Raw genomic sequence first — 15,035 nt, forward strand, 5'->3', positions numbered from 1 at the left:
CACAAGTGACTCATAAGATCCTGGAAAGTTAAGCACTGAATGGCTAAATGAATGAATGAATGTTGCAAAGAACATGGTGGCTCCCCCACCGGAACTGGTTTCCAAAAGGGCGGGGGCTTTCCTTCTCTCCACAAGCCCCTGTTGCTTTAGCTCCAAAAAGATCATCATGCACATTGGTGAGGTTTCAGAGCACAGCTGTTCTCACAGCTGCACAAGGACAATGAAGAGTTAATGCTGTATCTGAAATACTAGATATCTCTACAACAATGTAGTGAGAAACACTGAGACCAGATACTGTCATTTCTTCATCTTTTTTTTTTTTTTTTTCCTCTGCCTCAGGTGTTGGCGAGGACACATATGATTCAGAAGCAAGGGCAGGATGACTTTGTTTTATCCTTTATATGGAAAGGATGGCAGGGGTTGGAGCAAGAAGGAGTGAAAAAAAAAGGAGATGGGGAAAAAAGCCATTAATATTTCACATTAGGCGTAAAAATGCTCAGTTACAGCTTTGGCTAGGAAGAGAAATCTCCTTGAAAATATTTGTTAGATTTCTATGCTGAATGATCACACAAAAGACTGATTTATAATTGGTCCAATTATTTACTTCTGTGTGTAATATGGAATAACATAGGCATTATTTTTTAAATCAATATCTGCCACTTTCAGCATTGCCGAAAGTAGTTTATTTGACAATTCTTAAATTTAAAAAAAAGTATTTTTTTGATCAGCAGTCCCACACTGGTGTGAATCTGACAATAGATCCAAATGAATTCATAGCATTTGGTGGGATTTTATTTATCACATTGGGTATGAAAGTCCTGACGTGTTGGCTGATTGCAACACTAGGTGTTCAGACAAAGGGTGGTGCTTAGATGTCTTGTCTCGGTCATGGCCAGGATGTAATGTGTCTCTGATTTAACTGACAAGTCTATACTGTGGCCCCATTTGCTCTAATTGGTTCACACCCTGTAGGAATAATACCTCCTATTACGCACATGCATTCTGGGGTTTTGAGTGAATATATTCTAAGATGCTCTCCTTGCCAGCTCTACGATGCAGAGTTTTAAAAGTGCATGTGTAATTAATTTTGTTTTAGTAATTTGAATTAATACCAAGAGAAATGCCTTGCTCTTTATTAATTTCCAGGTGTGAGTCTAAAGAAAACAGCAACCACTTTTCTTGAAATCGCATGAATAATATTGGAGCAAGACTGTCTCGGTTGGAGACAAAAACATTATATTTATGTCTCATGGTAATCTATCCATTGGTTAATGGACCCAGAGCCCTCTAGACAGTTCACAAATCCACATAACAGAGCAGATTTTTGCATTAGGATTCCTGACTTAGCTGAAAAATGTGAAAAATCAGATGCAGCCGAAGAGTTCCCTATTGATTACAAATGTGAGGATCAAGAGTAAGTTATTCCATCTAAGGCAGCATTCATTTAAATTTAAAATGGTCCTTTCTGGTAATCTCATTTTGGTTAGTGGCATACAAATCAATGAAATTTTTAAGAGTATTAATTCTATCCCATATGAGGGGCTTCCTATGACAGAATGGACATTGATAGCCAGTCATATTTTGGAGCCTCTAACAGTTTGGGTGAATTTAGAAATGTAAATGGAGCTTAAGGACAAAGTTGTAATTCTTAGCTTTTTTTTTTTTTTTAAAGAAAATAAACAATGAGTAGTCTCTAAAGATAAAAATGGGAGTCAAATTTCCCAGCCCTGCCAAATTACTCTTTGCTGCTCGCATATCAATTTTTTTGTCTGTGCCATTTGATCATAGTACTCTAATAGTATAGGTAGGTTCATAAGAGATTGCAATATTCTATGTTTTTTAGAAGAACCTTATAGGCATATAATTCATCAGTTTTCCAGCTTCATATCTGGTATAAAAATTTCCTATATATCACCCTGGACAGATAGACAGTTCCAGCTTGAACACATCTAAAAATGGAAAGTTCTTAATGTCCTAAGACAGTGGGAGCAAACACTTATGACCAAGGAGGTAAATGCAAGTCAAAACTTAAGAAAACAAAGTGCCTTACTTGAACAGGTTTTTATGCACCAATATTTATAAGTGTTATTCATAGTAGCTGAAAGTGGAAACAACCCAAATGTCCACCAACAGAGAAATGGATGAACAAAATGTGGTATATACATATAACGGAATATGATCAGAAAGGAATGAAATTTGGACACATACCACCAACATTGACGAACCTTGAAGATATTATGCTGAGTAAAATAAGCTGCACACAAAAGGACAAATATCATATAATTGCACTTATGTGAAATATCTAGAATAGTTAAATTCATGGGGACAAAAAAAGTAGAACAGTAACTGTCAGATGCTGGGAGAAGCAGGGAATGGGGAGCTATTGTTTAATGGATAGGGAGCTCCAGTTTGGGAAAATGAGAGTTTTGGAGGTGGATAATGATGATGGTTGCCCAACAAGGTGCATGTACTTCATTCCATTGGACTGTATACTCAGAAATGATTAAAATGTACTGTGTATATTTTGCCATAATTAACAACAACAACAACAAAGGTGCCTTGGAAGAAATCAGGAGTCCACGAGCATATTTCTGTATGTTCTCACTTTCTACTCAGTCTGTGTCCCTCATGTCTGATTCCCACTTTGTGCTGCTGGCTTCCTTATTTTCAGACACCAGTCCTGGATGGACAAGATCACTTGGGATTTCCTAAGAGGAAAGTGGGTAGACTTTGTGCAAAAGCCTTATCCCAGGGAATGACTTCAGTTCCAGTGTGTTTCACTATATTTTTTTCCCAGAAGTCTTCATAACTCCCGAGACCCAGATTCCAACCATTAGCCCAAAAGGTCAGTGTCTGGAAGTTAGCCTCCTCCTTCCAATTCAGGGGTCTAGAGACACATACCTTAGCTTGTAATCTCCCTCTCTTTAGTTGTATTTACTCTTTTTCTGACACATCTTCCCCATCTTGTTTTCCTTTTATTTCCAAAATGTGTATTTAGTTTTAAAGTTTAAGATACAATTGCTATTCCTGGATGGATGAAATGGTCTTTGTTACAATTGCTATTCCACATGTGACTACATTTTGCATGCTTGGAAATTACCAGCGATGCCATGGGATTTGGTTCTAATGTTCACTTTAATTCAGTTGGCTTACATTATACAATAAAATCTGACTAATTCTGAATAATGGGAGTTAGACTACAGTGGTTTCCTGAAAAATGAGAACCACTGACAATTTTTTCACAGAATTAAATTTTCTTCCTTTTAAATTCCATGTGTATCATAAACAAAGTAAACTGAGACTAATAGGTAAAATGAGATAAGGTATAGGAGGATTATAATTCAAAATATACTGGTATTAAATATAAGGCAAATGCCCTTAAACATATATTAATTGCTTAATTTTTATGTTCAGAAATTAAAAGTACCTTCATAGGTGGCCAAATTGTCTTTTCCTTTGTTGATAGGAGAACTTTCCTGAATGGGGGGATGATTTTCTCCCCTGATAGTCTTCTTACTTCTCTGAGAACTTCTTCCACAACTTCTTCAGTGCTGTTATCTCTCATATTAAATTTCTTGCTCGCTGCTCTTCTCTTTTCTCATAGCCTTACTGTTACGATTACAAGTTCTGCCTAGTTGCTGTTATTTCCTCCACTTCAACCTTTTTGTGTTCTCCAAGCCCTGATTACCAACTGCCAACCAAACATTTCCATCTCAGGACACATTGAAATTCTGGATACTTTAAACTGAATTCAATCTCTTCCTCCTTGTTGCCCACTTTTCCTGGATTCCCTATCTTTCTCTGGCCAGAAGGCCTTCCTTATGCTCCTACTAAAAGCAAGTCGTAACTAGTATTAGTGAGCGTTCACTCTGTGTCAGGCACTTTTATACAAAACAGCTGTTGGAAGTGTATTTAATTATATTCTCAGTTTACGGTTGAGGAACTCTTCTCTGAATGATGTGAAGTAGCTTGCCTAAGACTTCCAGTTGAAGACGCTCTGGCACTAAGACCACATGGCTCATATCTTCAATGTTGTCTTTTACCAATAGTCTCTAAGTCCTATGGCATCATAATGTTTGTTGAATTTATCTCTCTTTTATATTTCCTCTACTACTATCTTAGTTCAAGTCAGCAAAGTTTCACCTGGAATATTCCCACACTTAATATGCCTTCAATTTGACCACATACATTCATTTTCTTTACTGCTACGAGACTGACCGACTTCCTTCCTTCCTTCCTTCCTTCCTTCCTTCCTTCCTTCCTTCCTTCCTTCCTTCCTTCCTTTTTGAGTGATTAAAAAAAAAAAAGAAAAGAAAACAGAAAAGAAAAAAGGACCAATCCTGTCTCTTTCCTGCTTAAACTTTTCAAAGGCTCCACCATGGCTTCCCAGTCAAATCCAGACTCCTTAGCCCTTTATGGTCAGGTCCCCGAAATCCTGCCCAGGATTGTGTCTCATCATTTATTTTCTTACACATAGCTTCCATGTATACCAAACTGCTTGAAGTTGTCAATAGATCATGCATTCTGGTTTTTGTGCCTTTGCACACACTTCTTCCTTTGCCCAGAAGTCCTCTCTTCTTGGCTAACTACTATCGTTCTTCAGAACTCAACCTGAATGTCACTCCCCCTCTGGAGGGTTAGTCCCCTCACCCTGCCATGCACCCCCACCCCTCCCCTCTGTTCCTGTGATACTCTGAGCTTCTTCAATAACCAAATATTCTTGGATGATGATGTCAAGTGCTGACCAGTGCAAGGAATACTTTGATTTGAAATTTGTTCCCCTGTGGCATTCACAGCAATGTCCTGGTTTTTCTTTATCATTTCTTAACTAATTACATCTTAAATCAAAGCCACCTTACAGAAACACAAATATGTACCAGTCCGCCCTTTTCTCCTAAAACTCTTTCCAGTTAATTCAGGCACATGGGGGAATACTTGTCAGTGTTCTTGTTCTTTCTTTCTCTCTTCCCCTCGGATCCTTTCATCTGAGTCCAGAGACAGCCCCAGTTACAGTTCATATGTGCAAGTCAACATCTGTTTCCAAGAAAAGAAAATCTAAAGTGTTGGAAAGTGACACTGGCAGAGTACACAAACTGCATCCATCTGCAATGTGTTTAAAATTTTCTAGAAGGCTCTTTCAAGTCTCCACAATATTTTCATTACCTTCTCTGTCTCAGTATGATTTCCTTTACCTCCTACATCACTATTAAAACATAAATAAGAACATATTTCCTATTAATTCGCACTTATTAGTTACTAATATGGCTATTACTAACATACTTAGTTTCTACTGTGTTTTTGATTAAGAATATCTATGGTGATTCAGCTAGAATGTGGTTTACACAGGGCTTTATGGGTTGACCTGGAAGCTAACAACCATTTGTCATAATTTCTGTGGGAAAGATGCCTTCCAAATTCTAAATAGCTGCCTTACAGACTTTGAGACATAGCCCTTATGCAAGCTGTGGTCTTCTTACATTTGAATTTCTTGAAGTTTCTTTGCATATTTACAGGAAATTTAAATTGTTTTCCATAGGTGTTTAGGGAATAATGAAGAGGTAGTGAAAAATGCCTGTGTTTTAGAGTGAGGCAGATCTGGATTTGAATTCCATTGCCGCCATTTATTTTTTCCCTGTTAATGGATAGTTTACTTAAGCCTCCATCGCCACATCTGTAAAATGAAGATAAATCCTCCCAAGCGCATGGGTTAAGGGTTTAGTGTTGCCAGGTAAAATACAGAACATCTAGTTAAATTTGAAGCCCATGCAAACAATGGGCATTTTTAGTATAGAGATTTTTTAGTATATAACATTTTAGTATGAAAATACTCATTGTTTATCTGAAACTTAAATTTACCTAAGCATGTTGTATTTTCATCTGCTAAATCTTGCAAACCTGCGGGGGGCATGAGTATATCTGTATGATACCCAGAGATATGTGATAAAGGAAATATGATGGATGGGATTCCTTCTGCAGCCTTTAGCTAGAGTGGTCAGCTATGCTGAAACTGAGTCAGTCTCAGCTTGCTTACTACTACTCCCAAATGCCACCCTCTGCCTCAGCAAATTACATAGTCATAGACTCCCTGCCATTAAACCATCTAATGAGAGATCATAATAGTCACCGCTTTGGGATTTGTTCTTCAGAAACTGTGTGCTAAATGAAGTGACTTTTCAATGTTCAATTTAGTAGTATTATGGTATCTGAATTCAGCATAATACATAGGAATAAGTCGGCGATGCTTAAAATCATCAACTCTTATACATGGAAGGGACTTCAGAGGTCATCTTGGCTATTTGTTATATAGCCATAAGGAGCTGAACCCCAAGGAGTTCAACAGATTTGCACACAACTACATCCTGGCTGAGCCCAGGCTGGAATTTCAACCCCCTGATTCCAACTTCAGCAGGTTTTTCTCCTGCAGAGTTTCTCCTGCAGTGTACCCTAACTAATCCCTACCATGACTTGTTAGAATACACATGCATGCAGCGACAGGGTAGGATCCGTTTCATTTTCTCTGCATGGCACCTTGCCCGGGATCATTTGGATATATGGACATAATTGATAATTTGGTGCACCATAGTGCGTAAACATTGCCATCAATTTGGCCACTGCATTTTTAATCATATACTCATCTCTATTAAAATACTCTTCTATGCATTAAATTGGATCACTGAATTTGATTATACAAAAATAATGACCTTATTCCCAGACCCTTAGAGTACACATTTCCCCATTTTTCAAGGTGCAGTGATATACTATTTTTATCAAAGATAGATTCTGTTGTGACTTTCATGACTATAGCTTATCTAGTTATTCTTTCTTTTTAATAACTTAGTAAAATTTAATTTATTTTTAGTTCAAAACAAATTCTAAAAGTGACATGTACCGACTTCAGCTCAGGTCACGATCTCGCGGTCCGTGAGTTTGAGCCCCGCGTCAGGCTCTGGGCTGATGGCTCAGAGCCTGGAGCCTGCTTCCGATTCTGTGTCTCCCTCTCTCTCTGCTCTGTCTCCCCATTCATGCTCTGTCTCTCTCTGTCTCTCAAATAAATAAACATTAAAAAAAAATTAAAAAAAAAAATAAAAGTGACATGTATGAAACAAGTGGAAATTTGAACATTAGCTTTAAAATGATGTTAAAGAATTATTAGAAATTCTTTAGGTATGATAATGTAATTGTAGTGACATTTCGAGGCACATGCTGGTATACTTATGAATGTGCTCTTGGATTTGCTTCAAAATTACATTGTGAGAGGAGGTGGGATTAGGTAGGAAATAGCTAAAATGAGATTGGCCATGAGATCATTTTTGAAGGTGGATGAAGGGTACATGGAGCTTTCATTATACTATTCTGCCTGTAAATATCTATGCTTAAAATTTTCCATAATAAAAAGTTAAAACTAGACTCCTGATTCCCAATCTCTAGATTGATTATACAGAAATTAAATAAAGTTGTATCACAAAATCAAAGGTTTTTTTTTTTTTTCTTTTTTTTAATTTTGAGGGCAGAGAGAGAGGGAGAGAGAGAATCCCAAGCAGGCTCCACACTCAGCATGGAACCTAATGTGGGACTCAATCTCATGACTGAGATCATGACCTGAGCTGAAATGAAGAGGCAGATGCTTAACCGACTGAGCCATTTTAATGACTATATTGAGAGGACAGAAATAACATTTGCCTTAATGTCCAATACTTGTTTGCTTTGTTTTTTTGTTTTTTTTGTTTTTGTTGTTTGTTGTTTTTGTTTTTTGTTTTTTTTTACCCTTCATGTTCATTTGGGAGAGTCACAGTAGTAGAAAGAACTTAGAAGTGGGAACTCAAAAGAGTTTAATCCTAACAGGTCTCTGCCTTTTGTTAGCTATGTGACCTCAGGCAAAATACTTAATCTCTTCAGGCCTTAGTTTTCTCATTATGTGAAATGAAAACATTGCAGTAGTCTCTTAGGGTGTTCAGCTTTAAAATTGTTTGACTTGATGATATCACATGCAGGCTTTCCAAGTCCACCATTAAGTTGGCTCATGGTGTGTTTAACCTTTATTCTGTCCCCAGTAATGGAGCAATGGGCTCTATTCTGGGAGCCACTGATTTTAACTGAAAGATTTTAGGAATAGGATCCTAAAATATTATATGCTTCCTATGGATGCTTCCTGTGCATGAATTTATTATTTAAGTCATGCTGATACTGGTTGATGTTTTTTACTGCTATTTCCTAGTCAACGAATTATAGAAATTGTTTTCCACTTTGAAAGGTTGAACAATATCCTTGGTGTGGTGCTTAGATAAACTTTCAAAATTCAAATCCTCATTTTAGGATTCCAGGATAATCCCATATTTACTTTCTATATATCATTTTATGATTGTATTATGTTCAGTTATGTACCTAGCCTTTTTGAAAAAATCTTTTATATATTCTCATGTAGCAGGACGTTGCTCTCTTCACCAATTTTATTGTCTCTTTTTTGAACTGCTCCTAGTTTCATAGTTTGGCATACATTATGCATATTGTATTTATGTCATGTTTTTTCAAACAAAGGTGAGACTTTTGAATATGTGAAGTGCAACCCTAACTCACTGCAAACCTGTATGTTTGTAACTTCCACCCAAGGATTCAATTTCTCTGCAGTCCTATAATCATTGCAAAACATCTGCTTATGAAAAATATGCACTGGACACTACTTTATAGTGATGCTAAAAGTATTATCTCAATGTCACATCAAAATTCATCCATTCAACAAATGTTTAATGAATGTCTTCTAGGTGTGTTAATTTTGAAAAGGGATCTCACAGGAAAGAAGGCTTAGAACAAATTACCAGAGGACACAGATTTCCAATTTTAAACTGATTTATTCATCAGAAAATGTTACTAAGAGACACTTACTTATTCATACACACAGTCTTCCTCTTGCACAGATACTTCAAAATTACCATAATTAATTCAGAGTCCCAACTCAGGCCCTCGTAAAGTGAAGTGACTATTTCAGCAAAGCCGTAATGGAATATCTTTATGAAATCCATTATCGCTTTTCAAAACAAATGTTCTCTGCTTATTCAATATGTTTGTGATAATCCATTTTATCAATCAATAACCTTCTGGACCAGGATTTGTGTGTATGGTCTCTGTGAAATGATACTTTTATCCAGAGTCTTTCAGGGCTAATTTCTCTTTGATCTTGGTGGAATCATGGGGTCTTCCATCAACCTGTTAGAAGTACTTGACATGACAAGTAATATCCATTCCTTTTTTAGTGAGATACGTACTCCAGTAACCATGTCAGGTTCTTGGACACTCGTTTTGTAACCATTTCTTTCTTTTACTCCTGTCTCTGACACATTACTGTGGCTCCTTGTTAGCTAACTCATTCATTCATTCAATAGACCTTTTTTGTGTGTGATATTTTTAAAATCCACTGTGTGCTGGGTGAGTGCAAGAGTAAGACAGATAATCTAAGCAACCCCTACTTTCAAAATAACATAATATTATGAAATCTGGTTATCCTTGGTAGCATATCAACTAATTACATGCTGTGTGGTTGAGTTCAAACAGTATGCATGGTCTTACTCATTGTGTCTGTAGTTCTTTTCTGAAGGTGCTTTCATCTGGATTATTTTCATGAGGATTCCCATCAGTATATTAAGGGAAGGTGTAACCAAGGGAGATTTTTTTTTAATTTTATTTTTTAAATTTACATCCAAATTAGTTAGCATATAGTGCAACAATGATTTCAGGAGTAGATTCCTTAATGCCCCTTACCCATTTAGCCCATCCCCTCAAGTAACCCCAAGTAACCCCTCAAGTAACCCTCTGTTTGTTCTCCATATTTAAGAGTCTCTTATGTTTCGTCCCCCTCCCTGTTTTTATATTATTTTGCTACCCTTCCTTTATGTTCATCTGTTCTGTGTCTTAAAGTCCTCATATGAGTGAAATCATATGATATTTGTCTTTCTCTGACTAATTTAGCTTAACATAATACCCTCTAGTTCCAACCACATAGTTGCAAATGGCAAGATTTCACTCTTTTTGATTGCCGAGTAATACTCCATTGTACATATATACCGCATCCTCTTTATCCATTCATCCTCTGATGGACATTTGGGCTCTTTCCATACTTTGGCTATTTTTGATAGTGCTGCTATAAACATGGGGGTGCACGTGTCCCTTTGAAACAGCATACCTGTGTCCCTTGGATAAATACCTAGTAGTGCAATTGCTGGGTGGTAGGATAGTTCTATTTTTAATTTTTTGAGGAAGCTTCATACTGTTTTCCAGAGTGGCCGCACCAGCTTGCATTCCCACCAGCTATGCAAAAGAGATCCTCTTTCTCTGCATCCTCACCAACATCTGTTGTTGCCTGAGTTGTTAATGTTAGCCATTCTGACAGGTATAAGGTGGTATCTCATTGTGGTTTTGATTTGTATTTCCCTGATGATGAGTGATGTTGAGCATTTCTTCATGTGTCGATTGGCCATCTGGATGTCTTCTTTGGAGAAGTGTCTATTCATGTCTTTTGCCCATTTCTTCACTGGATTCTTTGTTTTTTTCGGTGTTGAGTTTGATCAGTTCTTTATAGATTTTGGATACTAACCCTTTATCTGATATGTCATTTGCAAATATCTTCTCCCTTTCTGTCGGTTGCCCTTTAGTTTTGCTGATTGTTTCCTTCACTGTGCAGAAGCTTTTTATTTTGATGAGGTCCCAGTAGTTCATTTTTGCTTTTGTTTCCCTTGCCTCCGGAGACGTGTTGAGTAAGAAGTTGCTGTGGCCAAGATCAAAGAGGTTTTTGCCTGCTTTCTCCTCAAGGATTCTGATGGCTTCCCATCTTACATTTAGGTCTTTCAGCCATTTTGAGTTTATTTTTGTGTATGGCGTAAGAAAGTCGTCCAGGTTCATTCTTCTGCATGTCGCTGTCAGTTTTCCCAGCACCACTTGCTGAAGAGATTGTCTTTATTCCATTGGATATTCTTTCCTGCTTTGTCAAAGATTAGGTGGCCGTACGTTTGTGGGTCCATTTCTGGGTTCTCTATTCTGTTCCATTGATCTGAGTGTCTGTCGTTGTGCCAGGACCATACTGTCTTGATGATTACAGCTTTGTAGTATAGCTTGAAGCCCGGGATTGTGATGCCTCCTACTTTGGTTTTCTTTTTCAAGATTGCTTTGGCTATTCGGGGTCTTTTCTGGTTCCATACAAATTTTAGGATTGTTTGTTCTAGCTCTGTGAAGAATGCTGGTGTTATTTTGATAGGGATTGCATTGAATATGAAGACTGCTTCAGGTAGTATCAACATTTTAACAATATTTGTTCTTCTGATCCAGGAACATGGAATCTTTTTCCATTTTTTTGTGTCTTCTTCAATTTCTTTCATAGGCTTTCTATAGTTGTCAGTGTATAGATTTTTCACCACTTTGGTTAGATTTATTCCTAGGTATTTTATGGGTTTTGATGCAATGGTAAATGGGATCTATTCCTTGATTTCTCTTTCTGTTGCTTCATTGTTGGTGTATAGGAATGCAACCGATTTCTGTGCATTGATTTTATATCCTGCAACTTTGCTGAATTCATGAATCAGTTCTAGCAGTTTTTGGTGAAATCGTTTGGGTTTTCCATATAGAGTATCATGTCATCTGCGAAGAGTGAAAGTTTGACCTCCTCCTGGCTGATTTGGATGCCTTTTATTTCTCTGTGTTGTCTGATTGCAGAGGCTAAAACTTCCAATACTATGTTGAATAACAGCAGCCAGAGTGGACATCCCTGACTTGTTCCTGACCTTAGGGGGAAAGCTCTCAGTTTTTCCCCATTGAGGATGATATTAGCGTTGGGTCGTTCATATGTGGCTTTTATGATCTCGAGGTATGCTCCTTCTATCCCTACTTTCTTGAGGGTTTTTATCAAGAAAGGATGTTGTATTTTTTCAAATGCTTTCTCTGCATCTATTGAGAGCATCATATGGTTCTTGTCCTTTCTTTTATTGATGTGATGAATCACATTGATTGTTTTGCGGGTTTTGAACCAGCCCTGCATCCAGGTATAAATCCCAATTGGGCATGGTGAATAATTTTTTTAATGTATTGTTGGATCCGGTTGGCTAATATCTTGTTGAGGATTTTTGCATCCATATTCATCAGGGAAATTGGTCTACAGTTCTCCTTTTTAGTGGGGTCTCTGTCTGGTTTTGGAATCAAGGTAATGCTTGCTTCATAGAAAGAGTCTGGAAGCTTTCCTTCCACTTTTATTTTTTGGAGCAGCTTCAAAAGAATAGGTGTTAACTCTTTCTTAAATGTTAGGTAGAATTCCCCTGGAAAGCCATCTGGCCCTGGACTCTTGCTTTTTGGGAGATTTTTGATTACAGATTTTATTTATTTACTGGTTATGGATCTGTTCAAATTTTCTATTTCTTCCTGTTTCAGTTTTGGTAGTGTATGTTTCTAGGAATTTGTCCATTTCTTCCAGATTGTCCATTTTATTGGCATATAATTGCTCATAATATTCTCTTATTATTGTTTTTATTTCTGCTGTGTTGGTTGTGATCTCTCTTCTTTCATCCTTGATTTTATTTATTTGGGCCCTTCCTTTTTCTTTTTGATCAAATTAGCTAGTGGCTTATCAATTTTGTTAATTCTTTCAAAGAACCAGCTTCTGGTTTCACTGATCTGTTTTTTTTTTTTTTTTTGGTTTTGATAGCATTAATTTCTGCTCTAATCTTTATGATTTCCTGTCTTCTGCTGGTTTGGGTTTTATTTGCTGTTCTTTTTCAAGCTCTTTAAGGCATAAGGTTAGGTTGTGTATCTGAGATTTTTCTTCCCTCTTTAGGAAGGCCTGGATTGCTATATACTTTCCTCTCATGACCGCCTTTCCTGCATCCAAAGGTTTTGGGTGTGGTGTTATCATTTTCATTGGCTTCCATGAACTTTTTAATTTCCTCTTTAACTTCTTGGTTAGCCCATTCATTGTTTAGTAGGATGTTCTTTGGTCCCCAAGTATTTGTTACCTTTTCAAATTTTTTCTTGTGGTTGATTTCAAGTTTCACAGCATTGTGGTCTGAAAATATGAACAGTATGATCTCGATCATTTTGTACTTGTTGAGGGCTGATTTGTGTCCCAGTATGTGGTCTATTCTGGAGAACGTCGTTCCATGTGCACTAGAGAAGAATATATATTCTGCTGCTTTAGGATGAAATGTTCTGAATATATCTGTTAAGTGGTCCACATCTGGTCCAGTGTGTCATTCAAAGCCATTGTTTCCTTGTTGATATTTTGATTAGATGATCTGTCCATTGTTGTAAGTGGGGCGTTGAAGTTATGGTATTACTATTAATGAGTTTCTTTATGTTTGTGATTAATTGATTTATATATTTGGGTGCTCTCACATTTGGCGCATAAATGTTTGCAATTCTTATGTCTTCTTGGTGGATAGACCCCTTGATTATGATATAATGCCCTTCTGCATCTCTTGATACAGTCTTTAAAGTCTAGATTGTCTGATATAAGTATGGCAACTCTGGCTTTCTTTTGTTGACGATTGGCATGATAGATGGTTCTCCATCCCCTGACTTTCAATCTGAAGGTGTCTTTAGGTCTAAAGTGGGTCTCTTATAAACAGCATCTAGATGGATCTTGTTTTCCTATCCGTTCTGTTACCCTATGTCTTTTGATAGGAACATTTAGTCCATTGATGTTTACAGTGAGTACTGAAAGATATGAATTTATTGCCATTATGTTGCTTGTAGAGTTGGAGTTTCTGGTGGTGTTCTCTGGTCCTTTCTAGTCTTTGTTGCTTTAGGTATGTATGTATGTATGTATGTATGTATTATGTATTTTTTCTTTTCTCCCCTCAGAGAGTCCCCCTTAATATTTCTTACAGGGATGGTTTAGTGGTCACCAACTCCTTTAATTTTTGTTTGTCTGGGAAACTTTTTATCTCTCCTTTTATTTTGAATGACAGCCTTGCTGGATTAAGAATTCTTGGCTGCATATTTTTCTGATTTAGCACATTGCATGTATCCTGCCACTCCTTTCTGGCCTGCCAAACTTCTGTGGATAGGTCAGCTGCAAACCTGATCTGTCTTCCCTTATAGGTTAAGGACTTTTTTCCCTTGCTGCTTTCATGATTCTCTTGCCATGATTCTCCTTGCCACGATTCTCTCCTTGCCTCAAATTTGTGAATTTGACCATGATATGTGCCTTGTTGATGGTTGGTTTTTGTTGAATCTAATGGGAGTCCTTTGTGCTTCCTGAATTTTGATGTCTGTGTCTTTCTCCAGGTTAGGAAAGTTTTCTGCTATGATTTGCTCACATAACCCTTCTACCCCCTTTTCTTTCTCTTTCTCTTCCTCTTCTGGGACCCCTATGATTCTGATTTTGTTCCTTTTTAATGAGTCACTGATTTCTCTAATTCTTAAATCATGCTCTTTTGCCTTAAACTCCCTCTTTTTTTCTGCTTCATTATTCTGCATAAGTTTGCCCTCTATATCGCTTGCCGCCTTGTCCTCCATTTGAGATTGCAGCTCAGTTATAGCATTTTTTATTTCATCCTGACTAGGTTTTACTTTTTTTTTTTATCTCTGCAGAAAGGAATTCTAATCTATTTTCGACTCCAGCTAGTATACTTATTATTGTGATTCTAAATTCTGGTTCAGACATCTTGCTTGTATCTGTGTAGGTTAAGTCCCTGCCTGTCATTTCTTCCTTCTGTTTCTTTTGGGGTGAATTCCTTCATTTCATCATTTTGGAGGGATCAAAGGAATTAATGAGGTAAAAAAATTAAAATAAAAAATATTATAATTAAAAAATTAAAAACAAACACACAAAAAAAAATCAAATAAATGATGCCAGATCCTACGTGTGTTTGGTCTGGGTGTTGACAGGGGCTTGATCTATTAGAGAAAAAAGGGGAAAGAATAAAAAAAGGAAATCATTTGAAAATTTGAAAAAATGATTACATTGAATTAAACTAAAATGAAATGATGGAAGAAAAATAGAATTTGAAAAAATTTACACAAAATAAAAAATATAGTAGAAAAATTAAAGAAAAATATTT

General features: G+C 36.9%; 1 protein-coding gene across 11 annotated transcripts in view; it reads left to right on the forward strand.

The window, feature by feature from the left end:
* Positions 1–15,035, forward strand: part of NTNG1 (netrin G1) — a 340,737-nt gene that overhangs the window by 56,541 nt on the left and 269,161 nt on the right. The gene's annotated exons all lie outside the window — the stretch shown is intronic.

The sequence above is a fragment of the Leopardus geoffroyi genome, chromosome C1 (assembly GCF_018350155.1).
Source record: "Leopardus geoffroyi isolate Oge1 chromosome C1, O.geoffroyi_Oge1_pat1.0, whole genome shotgun sequence".
Taxonomy (NCBI): Eukaryota; Metazoa; Chordata; class Mammalia; order Carnivora; family Felidae; genus Leopardus; species Leopardus geoffroyi.